Genomic DNA, 13,795 nt, shown 5'->3' on the forward strand with positions numbered 1-13,795 from the left:
CCGTATTCTTTCAAATACTTTTAGTCTAGAGCGCACAACAGTCCTATAATGGCTTAAGTGTATACCCATCAGGGCACGCGGCGAATTGTTTGACCCATAACCTAACCTGGAGTGTGTGGAACTTAAAGGCTTTTCATGGTGGATAAGGTTTCATCGAGCGCGTCAATGGGAACGATATTCTAAAGTCTGTATCCAACCAAGGATTTTTCTGATATGGACACAGTTTTTTCATTATCTGCACAAGTCCGCTAGTCAAACAAATGATTGCAGTTATAGAGGAATTACCAGTGAAAGTAATTTTAAATTTCATCACTTATCATTGCTCATGGCTTTCGTAGTGACTTCAGAACTACAACAAATTTCATAAAATGTACGTCAAATGTAATAGAAGGTTTTGTTCAGCGTAAACTGATACCTTAATTTAATAGCTCTATCTCAAATTTTGCGAGGTATAGAGCAAAATATTGGAGGCCCTGTGTATGATTATCTCTTTTGGGATTTTGATCCACTAACCGGAAACTATCCACTTAGTATTTCCACAACCTCCAGATTAGCTGTTGCACAGTGTATTTACTCACATTTGCGCATAGTCTCCCGATATAAGGTATCCTGAAGGTTTCAAAGAATATTCTGGAGGATATAAATGATTTTCTTACAAAATTTCCAATCCGCTCTACTATTTTGTATAGACCACATATTGCAGTGCAGAATTTTGCATTTTGAGTTTTCATTGGACGGGTCATTGCCACATAAAAGAAGTAGGTCCACGTTTTGATATGAAGCCCATGACGCTGTATCGGCCACTTTGTTTATTTGTATGTATTCGCAACATCACAACATGAAGCACAATGTGGGTTCAAGGGTAGGAAAGATCGAAGTTTAACATCGTATTGTGAACTTATTTTATTTTATATATCTTTAATTCATAATTCAAAACAATAAAAATGTGGACTTCATTATAGTAAGTCAATTTGAAAATTGGTTTATGGTTGGCGTTGTCGTAGGCGTTCAAGTGTCGTAGACATAGTCGTTGTCGGAACTAAAAATTTTTGTATTATGTACAATTTTCGACTACGTTTTTTTTTTGTTATAGATTTGAAAAAGCAGGGCGTTCTGGAATAATAAACATTTATAGAATTTTTGAGCTACCCGGTGAAATAAAAAAGGGACTAACATATTTCCCATGACTGATTCCCAGTAAGTAAAAAGTAAAGTGGGAAAGATGCTAAAATAAATATTTGTTCTCTAGATTTGTTAGTTACTTCAGGCTTAGTAAGGATGCACTCAAATATGTTCTGGCTCAAATCACTCCAGACCTCCAGTAACGGGGTTAAATCTACAAGTGTCCCAAACATACTAAAACTAGCAGCAACAATTCGAATACTGGCCGAAGGAAGTTATCAAAAGGGTGCTGGTAACAATTTCAATGTCAGTTTATCACAGTCGTCTGTCAGCAGTGTGTTCCACGAGTGCATAGAAGTATTGCATAATAAGCTGTGTCAAAATTAGATCTCTTTTCCCACTACAGAACAAGAGAAATAAGAAATTAAGGAAAATTTTTTGAAAAATGCTGGATTTCGCTGGTGCTGAACGCACATAAAAATTATTGCGCCAACAATAGAAGAGAGATTCAAATACTTGAACCGGAAAGGCTTCTACAGTCTTAATGTAACGGTGGTATGTTGCATAACTTATAAATAATGCAAATGGCTTTACTCACTGTATTATTGTTGGTGTGTGATCACAAATTAAGAATTAGTTATATATCATTACACCATCAAGGACCCGCTCACGACTCGTTGGTTTGAAATACAAGTGATTTGAAGTGATTTGTTGTTTTAGGTGACGCAGGATATCCACTGGAAAAAAATTTAATTACGCCATTTAGATCAGCTGATGAAGGCTCACAAGAGTGTAGATTCAACAAAATACATTCAAAACCAAGAAATATAGTTGGGGTGTTGAAGAACAGATTTCGTTGTATATTAGGAGCGAGACAATTGCATGACACCCCTGATATGTGTAGGAAAGTAACATCGATTTCTTCAGCATTACACAGTATTTGCATATATTTCAAAATTGAAATGCCGATTGTTAACACAAACCCCTACGTCAAGTCAAATCCCAATGATGTTGAAATGAACGTGTTAGATATGAGATCATCAATAATGCTATCTTTAAAAATTTAATTCATTTTATTATTAATCTATATATATAAAAATCAATTGTTGTTCGTTGGTAATGGAATCAGTTGAGAATGGCTGAAGCGATTTGCATATTTTTTTGTACAAACGTTCGTCATACCCTAAGTTAGGTTTTTACAGAAAAAAATATTGACCAAGCCTACTTTTACGCCCACTATTTCGATTTATCTAAAATCCTTGTATCTGTCATATAATGAAGATATCGGTTTTAAAACTATTACACGACATACTGTTGACTTTCCCTCCAATCCTAAGTATTTATTTTGGGGGCTGAGGAACTGACCACGCCTACTTTTTAATCTATATATAAACTAATTGTTGTTCGTTGGTAATTGAATCAGTTGAGATCGGCTGGAACTATTTGGTTTTTTTTTTAAAGTTCGTCCCACCCCGATTTAGGTTTTTATGCAAAGAAAAAGTGACCACGCCCAATTTTGCGCCGATTTTTTCCATTTATCTAAAAGCCTTATATTTGCCAAATTCATGAAGATATCTGTTCCACAGTTTGTATACAACGTAATCTTGACTCTCTCCCTCCAACCCTAGGTACTACTTCTACTTCTTTAAATTTATATGTAAAAAACTTGAAAGAGTATAGTAACACATCAGCTGAGAACGGCTGGGCCGATTTGACCCCATTTTCTTTTGGTTATTTGTAATTACAGTGGAAACGTTGTCATGAAAGAAAATTTTGAGAAAAATCGCGGAACTGAAAAAAATTGTTATTATTATTGAAAAAAAAAAAAACCGAATCAGATAATCTTGGGGTTAGGAAATTTTTCGGTTGATAAATTAAAATCCCATTTGATATAGCTTAACCATACACAAAGGACCGCAAATAATTGCCCTATATTCCGCAAAGGTTACGATAAAGTTTTAAATTTGATACAGTCCTAGGGGTTACATGAGGAATCATTTGTAGAAAATATGTATCAGGTTGGTCTACATTGTTATATATCCCCTTTCAAATTCCTCAAATGGTGGTAATTTGAGATTTTAAAAAGAAGAACAAATTCTTTCAATTAATTATAAGTATAGGACCATGACTCAGTTACTTCCTGAAAGACCTCTTCGCGGAAATGTTTCAATGTCAATGTTTCGGAGTAGCGCGCATATAAAAGTACCTCCTGATTTTACCTTTTTCGAGGGTGTTGATTATATTTTAGAATCGATTTCACATAAAATGTGTGTTTAGGCTATTTTAGGGGTAGAGAACCATCTTACATGGGCCTATTATAAACAGTTAATGTATACTTTTTAATATATATGCTATATTATTTAGGTTTTTAACTATCAAACTAAAACCTCTTACTGAAAAATAGGATCAGGTTTTTTGAAATACGTATTTATTTCTATTTAATCGAGTTATCATCACTTATGTGAGCACGATTTGTGAATTATTCAGGCATGTCACAGAAATTAATTCCGTTCGGAAGTGGAATTAATTCCGTATTTAGCTTCTCCAGAAAACGAAAAACGAATTTTTTTTCGGAATGGAACCACTTTTGATTTTGAAAGTGGAATTGCTTTTATTTGAGAACTTGTCACTTTTAAATATTCTGAAATTGCTTTAAAGTAATAAAAATCTTGCTTTTAATAATAAATTCACATTAAAATTCACATTTTTGGGCTTTTTATTTCAAAAATTTGTAATTTTTAGTTACAAATAGATATTTAGCAATAAATGAAACCACTTTTTAACAAAGTGTTGCCACATGTTTTTTCTTTAAAACAACCACCCTTTTTTTTAATAATTTGAAGGAATTTTACAATCTGGCACTACGAATGATATACTAAAGCAAAAGTAGAAAAAAGAAAAACAAACCAAAAGTTGTCAAAGCATACAAGATGTAAGAATTTTAAAATGTATAAATTTGGAAATGTTAATTAATTATTTGGTCATTTAGGGGAAAACACAGAAGTTCGGAGCAGGAAATTTTTTTTATAGATTTTATGGAGAGCCACCAGGACATAGCCATAGGATATGTGAAAGGTGATAGAGTTGTTGCTGAAGCATATTGGTCACAACTTACCGAAAAACTGAATTCTTCAGGACCACCCACCAAGGATTGCAATGGCTGGAAAAAGGACGTGGGCAGACTGGAAAGTAAGCCTCAATCACAGAAACAATAGAAACTCCCGGCATTTTTTAAACAAATATTGTGTTTTTCACTGGGATTTAAAGAAATAAGATTACTTTAAAATGCAACATATTTTTTCCCGATTCTCTTTTACGTTGGTTTTGTTTTGATTATAGCAATATTGCCATATTTCAACTAAGAAAAGCGATTCGTTCCCGTTTTCGGAATTCATAAAATCGATCGGAATCTAGAGAAGCTAAAACAAAAAGCGATCGAAATGCAATTACGGAATTGAAATCATTCCGATCGGAATCTGTGACATGCCTGATTATGCTTAAAAAACTATGCATTAAAAGGCAACGCGGACTGGGCCAGCTAGTTATCTTATAAAAAGTAAAATTCATTTTTAATACTTAAATATAAAAGCTATGCTTCAAGTTATTAACATAAATGGGTTCACTGAAATTCACTTATTTCTTCTAATTCCAGACGTCAGTGTGCTGTGATTGTGGTTTTCTCGGTCTTCACTAATTTCAAACCCTTCAAACAGTTCCTCCTCAGTCTCCAGTCCCCAAGTATTGGACGCTGTTGAATTCCAATTGCTTGGTTCCCTGCATTCACAATTGCCTCTAATTGTAACAAGCGTGATTTATTTGCTATTCACCAGTACCTCTTTATATTCATTATATCAGCGTTTTTAATTACATTTTCAAGACTCAATTATTAGCAACAACATTTTCCAAATCAGAAGCAATTTTTGTTAACCTCAAGTATTCTAGATCAAGGTTAAATCCTATGTCCAATAACTTGCAATTGAGGCGCAATATTTAGGTTAATCTATGAACTTTTATACAATATGAACTTTTATAATTTCTACCGAATAAACTGTAATTATACCCTCCACCATAGTATGGAGGGCATATTAAGTTTGCCATTCTGATTGTAATACTTCGAAATATACATTTTAGATAGCACAAAGTATATATTCTCTATCAGCATAAAATTCTACGTCGATTTAGCGATGTCCGTCTGTCTGCGGAAACCACTATAGCTTCCGAACGAAATGAAGTAGTTTGATTAAATTTTACTCAAATATATATTATTCCTTTTTGGTATTGAAAATGGGCCATGTAGGTCCACGTTTTGGTATAGCCTCCATATAATGGTACCTCCCTATTATCGGTATTTTGGTGATTTAAGCGAGATTATTCATTGGAAATGTTTCAAATTTAATATTTGAAGTTCGTAATGGATACTACAGCCTATGACAGAAAATTGTCTGTGCAGGTCCACGTTTTGGTATAGCCCCCATATAACGGTACCTATATTCGGTATTTTGATGATTTTAGCTACATTATTCACCGATTTTTTTAAGTTTAGCATTAGAATATTGTAATGGCTTAAGACAAAAGTTGCCTATGCAAGTCCACATCGTCGTATAGACCCTAATATAACGGCTACATTCGGTATTTTTAAGATTTTAATATAATTTTTAACGGATTTTATTTTTTTGAGAATTGCCAAATTCTTTCCGAATGGTGGAGGGTATTCAAAGTTCGGCCCGGCCAAACTTACTTTTTTTTACGTGTTTGGCATTTAAAGTTTTCGGTGTTGTGAAATCTATACCGGCAATAACTGTTAACTATTGGCTCCTCATTAGGCATAGCTGCAATTTAAAAGCTCGTTAAGATTTTGAATCTTTTGATGCTTTGAGATGACATTTTCTAATCAAAATTGAAATATTTGACATAATTACCATATAACCGCTTGTATAGAAAATATGCAAAATTCCGCGATTTTATCAAAATTTTCAATATAAATTCTCAATTCTCAACAATTCTACACCAATTTAAAAATAAAAGTCGGCATGGTCATTTTTTCTTCCAAAAAAAAACCTAACTCGGGGTAAGACGAACATTTGTAAAAAAAATTGTCCAAATCGGTCCAGCTGTTTTTCAACTGAATGAATTAACAACGAACGACATTTGATTTTTATATTTATAGATAAAAATAACAATAAATAATATTTAGTGGATTTAAAGTTATATCTACTACAAATAAAATTGACAAAATGTTACAAATTGAATCAATGAAAAAATTGTGCTTTTTGTATTGAGAGATCTACATTGGTTATTTTGGTTTGCCTCCTTATTATCACTAAAAATGAAAATTAAATAAAAACACTAAAAAGCAAACGCTTTTTTAAAACTTTTTGATTATGCTAAAAATATTAAAAAAATATTCATATTTTCTAACCTTATCTATTAGAATTAATGAATGTTCCTTTTAGATCGGATAGTGTCTTCAATTCATTAATTACAAAATACTTCTACAAAGCATAGTTTTGAAAATTTGTGGAGGACTTTGAAAATTTGGCAAACCAATCGTAAAGATGTCAAAAAGTGAGCGCAATATACATTAATAAAAAATATGTATCTAATCACAACAAAGTATAACAAAAAGTTGTTAAAACAATAAAACGAAACACTCTTTATACGTGGCGATGTAACATGACAAGCAAAACTTGCAGGCGTATTAAAAACAAAAAAAGTGCTGCGGTCAATGTAAAATATTTACGAGGGAATGTTAAAAATTCGCGGAATGTTAAAAATTCGCAAATATTTTTCATACAACAACTCTCAAAAATGCAGTTATACTAAGTTTCTCGAATTTATGGAATCAAATTGTTTAAACAGTGCTAGTAATTGTTTTTGTTGGGGGTTCAAATATGGACCTACTGTGTAACTCATCGACAGAACATTTAAATCTATTGCATGTCTTCCATAGTGCTCATTGTTTAGTTACATGGCCAGACAGTCAAACAGTAATTGAACATGTATTCAAAAATTTTTTGAATGCAAAACCGTTTTTGTAATGGTATGTAACCTCTCTGATCATAACAAATATGGTGGGAAGTTTAATGTAATGTTCATTCTAGGAATAGATTCAGAGAAAGTACACGAGATGTAATTACAATGATTTCAGGACTGATCCTCATGAACCATTAGTGACAATGGTATATACAGTAGACCCATCGATCTAAGCTAATACATGTGTATTAAAATAGCATAAATATATCTTCTGCGGAAATAAAATAAACAAACAAGTAAAAAGCAGCAAAGTTCGGCCGGTCTGAACTTTTAATAACCTCCATCATTTGGAAGAGACTGGAAAAACTTAAAAAAACTAACGGTATTTACCGTTTGAATGAAAACCGTTATATAAGGGGTATACTAAGACGAGGGCCTGCACACGCAATTTGCCATAGGCGCTAGTTCCCATTATGACCTTCAAATATGAAATTTAAAAACCAATTTCGTTGAATAATATCATAAAAATACCGAATATCGGGTGGTATCGATTTATGATGGATATATGAAGACGTGGACCTACATACACAATTGAAGTATCCATCGCGAACTTCACACACGAAATTTGTCTCTAATACCTATAACGTCTCTAATACCTTAAAAATACCAAATATTTCGAGGTACCGTTATATAGGGGTTATACGAAGACGTGGACCTGCATAAGTAATTTTTTGTCATAGGTTATAGCACCCATTAAGATCTTCCAATACGAAATCTGAATCGATTTCGGTCTATAATGTCGCAAACATAATCGAAATAACGAATATTGAGAGGTATGTGTATTTTGAGGTGTTACAAACGGAATGACATTGTTAATATACCCTCCATAGTATGGTGGAGGGTAAAAAATACGAGTAAGGAATCACATGAGTCCATGTATTAAATCGAATCTTCATGATCTTGATCTGATGCGTTTAAACTAAAAACTTCTAAGGCAAAGAAGGAAATATATAATCCCGGATGTTGAAACACGATTAAAAATGATCAGTAAGGTGATAAAAAGGCAGTACAAGCTAGCATGACTAGCTTTTATCAAGATAATCTGGAACAACTGCAATAAAACCCAAAGAGAAGTTGTACTTCTTAGAATGAAGCTTTGTGAAAGAGCACAAAACAAAATGTTAAAATTAAGACTGAATATAGAATTATAATGAAGGATGAAACAGAAAAGTGAAATTTGCTGAATAATTATTTTGTAATCAATCTCTGGAGGCAATTGCAACAAATTCAGCACATCTTAAACACAATAAGAGTACGGGACATCACAATATCGTGACGGAGCTACAACGTAGTGGCGTCAATGAAGGTGTGGCGTATTCAGACACTATTTCGTGACTTCCATCGGATAAAACATGGATAGTTTACAATTGCTTACGAATTGAACAAAAATATGACTTTATTCTACCTGAGGAATATAAGACATTGTGGTGCTGTAGTAAGCATGCCAGCTTTGCACTCTGAACACTTGGGTTCGATTCCTAATACAGACATCACATTTTAAAAACGAAACAAATTATGTGTGAATTTTTCGGCTAATTAGTATAAGTTGCAAACAAGCGTACATTGGAAAAGTGTCAATAAAAAGAAATACTTAAATCTGGATTAAAAAAATATTTTTTCGTTTGCAATAACTGTCGAGGAAGTGACTTCCGTAAAAACTAGAAGTTAGGCTGTATACGTAATTTAGTCACGCTCAAAAATATCGTGGGTGTGGTTCATTTCTTCCCGAAGGATGTTCCTTCCGAGGTGAGAAAGCGATATCAAACGCGATGATTTCTATCGCTTTGGTGTGACTTTTAAGCGATTTGCGGGATATATTTTGCTTGCAGGGTAATCATAAATGGAGAAAGTTATTTAGACAATTTTGAAAATGATTTTTGGGCTTATATTCCATTTCGTTTTATAAGTTTATTTATTAAAAATAAATAAATAAACAACCACTTATTGCATCCGTTCATTTTTATATTCATTGAACATCTTATTTACAAAAACGGACACGACAGGTATCTTCCAGTCACATCATTTCTAAAACCATTGAAGTGCATTCTGGTGTTCCTCAAGGTGTTAATTTAGGTCTTTTGCTTTTTGTTCTATACTTAAATGATCATCCATCGGTAATTAATTTTTCTAAAATCTTAATGTTCGCAGACGATGTTAAACATTATTGTAATATTGAGTCAGACGTCCAAGCTTCATGTTTACAAATTGATCTACACTCTCTTGTGAAATGGTGTGATGTTAACGGAATGTCGCTTAATCTCAAAAAGTGTAAAAAATTATCCCTATCTATATCACGACTGTTTTCCTTTGACTACTTAATAGGTTGTTACAAACTGGATAATGTTGACTCTTTTGTTGATCTTGGCGTTATTTTAGATGGTAAACTGCGCTTCAATTTGCACATTGAGTCTTCTGTAAACAAAGCGAAACCGTTATTAGGGTTTATAAAACGCTGGTATAAGGAATTTGATCCGTATGTGACTAAACGCTTGTTTGTCAGTCTGGTTCGGCCTACATTAGAATATGGTTGTGTATTATGGAGCCCTTATTATGAATGCTATTCAAATAAAATCGAATCTGTCCAAACACAATTTCTCATATTTGATTTCAGAGGGTTGCCTTGGATTACAGACTTATTGATTCCCCTACTTTAGAACGGAGACGTTTAATGCTTAGAGCTATATTTCCAATAAGACTTTTACGTGGCTCTATTGACTCCAAATTTTTAATCAGTGAAATTAACTTTAACGTGCAGGAGCGGGTAAGAGTGGCGTTGGGAACGATCGAAAAAAACATCATATGACAAATACTTCGTTTTATATTATTAAACTTTTTAATTTACAGTGTCCTGTTTATAAAACAAAATCCTGCGACAATGCTGATATTTTCCATTGTTTGACCGTACAAAACATTTGCACGGTCAAATAAATGTTCGACCAAAAAAATAACAAAATATTTGATCATAAGTGTTCACATTTTGGGCGCACTGATGACATTTTTGTTTGCTAGCAAATATCTTTGTTTTCCCCAAATCAGCTGTTTTGACTTAGAAATATTTGGACTTTTTCGTCAAATATATTCTATATTCTACGGTTTTGACCTAGGTTACAACTGGAGATGGCAGAGAAAATTTCATGGTCATTTATTATAAGTCAATACTGAATTTTGATGGATCGCTGTTAAGATTTCATCTGGACTTATTCTCTTATACAGACAGACCGTGTATTGAGGATTAATTTTGGATGATATAGTTCAAACCAATCAAAAATTATATTAAAATTTTATACTAGGCTGGTCGAAATACTGGTTTCCTGTCGATATTTTTAAACTTTGTGTTTCCGTAGGTACCCATATTGTGCCGGCAGAATTGTCCTGGAAGGGATATTGGCCCATGGAGTTATCCTGTTCCAAGGATACCTCCAGAAATGACCATATACCTCGAAATTGGCCGGAACTTCCTATAATTTTCTTAATGTCAATGTATAGTTGACTTCATAAGCTTTCCGTAGGTACCCATATTGTGCCGGCAGAATTGTCCTGGAAGGGATATTGGCCAATGGAGTTATTCTGTTCCAAGGATACCTACAGAAATGACCATATACCTCGAAATTGGTAGGAACTTCCTAGCATTTTCTTAATGCCAGTGGATAGTAGACTTCATAAGCTTTCCATAGGTATCCATATTGTGCCGGCAGAATTGTCCTGGAAGGCATATTGGCCAATGGAGTTATACTGTTCCAAGGATACCTCCAGAAATGACCATGTACCTCGGAATTGACCGGAACTTCCTATGATTTTCTTAATGCCAATGATTTTCTTAATGCCAATAGACTTCATAGACTTTCCATAGGTATCCATATTGTGCCGGCAGTTAATGAGTGTATGTAGCCTTACAATCTTTGGAATATAATTTAATTATGATTAGCGTTTTTATACGATAAGTAATTAAAAATCAAAAATATTAAGGAAAAAACTATTTTTGTGTACCTCTGTTAACGCTAACATAGCTATGTCATTTTCTCTGTTAAATTCATGGCTCTACTTAAATTCGAAATATATCGTAACGGACCTTTCATTGATACCATGCAGGTACCGGCATTGCATGGCGTTTTCATACTGTTCTGAGAAAAGGTCTTTTCTTTACTTCCTTTTTGGGCTATATTTGTTTGTTTCTTTTTAATCAATTTGCAGCAAGAACATTATTTATTGACAAGAACCACCAAAACCCGACGAGCAATGAAGCTGGATAAATATGCGTGCAATGCAATATTATTATTTCTTAACATTTGCAAAGGTACCAATGAGGGGACCTGTATTCTCATTTTTGAACGTAATAAAGATTGGATCAATAGTAGTTATCCTAAAAACACTTAAACATTAGTTTTTTATAAAGGGCGAATTTTATGAGCGGTATTTTTTTTTTCGACACACAGAATCTGCCTACCCAATCATATGTTAAGTTTTTGATCGACGTTGGCACCCAATAACCACCACCAGTTTGATTCATATTGTCGATACCAAAGGTTCGATAGTAACATGGTGTTCTTCACGAACGTAGCATGTTGATGATGACAGCGAACCATGTCGTCGTGTGTGTTAATACGGCGGTTAGGTTGAATTTGTGCGTGTGATGTGAAGCAAAAAACATAAAATTAAGTACGAATTCATATTCACCCACATTAAACGTTAAATTTACGAGTAACTAAATATCTTAGGACCGATTCGATTCGTATAAATTCAAATTGAGAAAAAAGTTAGTCCATAATAAGGCAGAAAGATGTGCTACAGGTGGATGGCCCTTCAAGCTGTTCATATTAAGTGACACGGAATTGTTGCTTTAAAACACTCGTGTTCTATACCAACGAGTCGTGAACCAATTTTGGAAGGTGTGATTATATATATCTTTTTCTTAATTTGTGATCACAAACCTACAATAGCCCTGTGAGTAAACCTATTTGTATATCTTAGATATCCCACATATCACCGTTACAATAAGGGTATCGAAACTCTCGATTCAAGTACATCCAATCGCAACAGGAAAACCAGTATTGTTAAAAAAATCCTTTGATTCATATTCCTCTTTTACTCGCGGAACCCATTGCTGACAGACGACTGCGACAGACGGACAATGAAACCGTTACCAGCGCCCTTTTGATAACTTCCTTCAGCCAATATCCGACTTGTTACTGCGAATTTTTAGTATGTTGGGTACACTTGTGGGAAACGTTATTTTTTACCTGTGAGTCAGTCATTGGAAAAATTTTATGCTATTGCCGCAATATTTTTTGCCTTGCATTTAAACGGTTTTGAATGCATTCATCTTCATCGTCAGCTAACAAAATTACATATACCTAACATATTTTAATATTTTATTAAACCAATAATTCTCCAACTTAAACTTTTATTTCTTTTAACCGGGTACTCGTAAAAACTTATAATAACCTTTTCACATATATTACAAAAAAAAACGTAGTCGAAATTTTTCAATCCAAAAATTATTAGTTACAACGTCTACGAAAACGCCATCCGCATAAAGCTGATTATAATTGTAAAATTGGGCAGAAATCTAACACTCAGTCAATAGATAAATGTTTCAATACATAATTACGAAAATGTGCTGGAAAATGCTATTTTGTTGGAATAGAGTAGAGAAGTTACACAAGAACATTTTAATTTTTTTACAGAATTGCAGTATATGTTCAACGACCCAGAACACAAGTTTGTAGGTCTTTCGGACACTAAATGACTGTTTTTCGAATCGGTCCATGTTATCATGTCTAAATTTACTAGATGATAAAATAGAAGAATGATATCCCATGATGAAAAATACACAAACAGAGATCCAATAAAGTGAAATTATAATAAGATTGATAACCACCTTTTGTTTGAATAGTATATTTTTGATTTATGTTTTGCTTTGAATAAAAAAAAAACTTAAATTAAATTTTTTAAACAATTTTAGCGGTAACATTGGATGTCACGCACAGTAATGCGTTTGATCAAACAAATCATAACATGACGATTGTTTTCTATTCATGTTGCATTTGCAGCCCTTTGGCTTTTAATTAGTTCATAACAGAAAACTGGTAATTGTGGTATTGAAAATTTGCTATATCGGTCCAGTGCGGTAATTTTCAAGGGTTTGACAATTTTTCCTACAAAATCATATGTCAATAAAAAAAAAGAATTCTAAAAAATGCTTTATTAGGGAAATCAGATTAACGCCCACAAAAAAAAATTAAAATATAGAGGTAAGAAAATCCATGACAGAAAGTTAATTTCTTTGAATAAGAACATAGTACCCCCTAGACAAGCCGTCATAGAATTCTATGGCGAAGTAGAAAAAACTATATTGTGTTGACCAATGACCTAATGAATTATGATATAACTTTTTTATTAGACCTCATTAATAAAAAATATAGGCAAGACGCACTAAAAGCGTTTGTTTCGGCCAAAGAAAACTCTATATGACGTGATCTTTTCAGATCGCGTTGATGATCTTCTATCAGCTCTTGCCATAGCGCGAGAGTTAAAAGCAAATCAAGAGCGATATGTTTTTGCAATATCGTTTGCTAATAGAAACTATGAAAGGAATAATAAGCATAAACACTAAAATCATTATTATTATAAAGCCCAAGGT

The 13,795-nt window shown here is 33.3% G+C and overlaps 1 protein-coding gene and 1 long non-coding RNA gene across 4 annotated transcripts in view; one reads left to right on the forward strand and one right to left on the reverse strand.

The window, feature by feature from the left end:
* Positions 1-13,795, reverse strand: part of LOC101901654 (transmembrane protein 132B) — a 261,310-nt gene that overhangs the window by 47,131 nt on the left and 200,384 nt on the right. The gene's annotated exons all lie outside the window — the stretch shown is intronic.
* LOC131802615 (uncharacterized) lies at positions 2,991-4,417 on the forward strand. Its single transcript, XR_009342292.1, has 2 exons — positions 2,991-4,054; positions 4,112-4,417. It is a non-coding gene; the product is annotated as an uncharacterized LOC131802615 (long non-coding RNA).

Source organism: Musca domestica, unplaced genomic scaffold, assembly GCF_030504385.1.
Source record: "Musca domestica strain aabys unplaced genomic scaffold, Musca_domestica.polishedcontigs.V.1.1 22, whole genome shotgun sequence".
Classification (NCBI taxonomy): Eukaryota; Metazoa; Arthropoda; class Insecta; order Diptera; family Muscidae; genus Musca; species Musca domestica.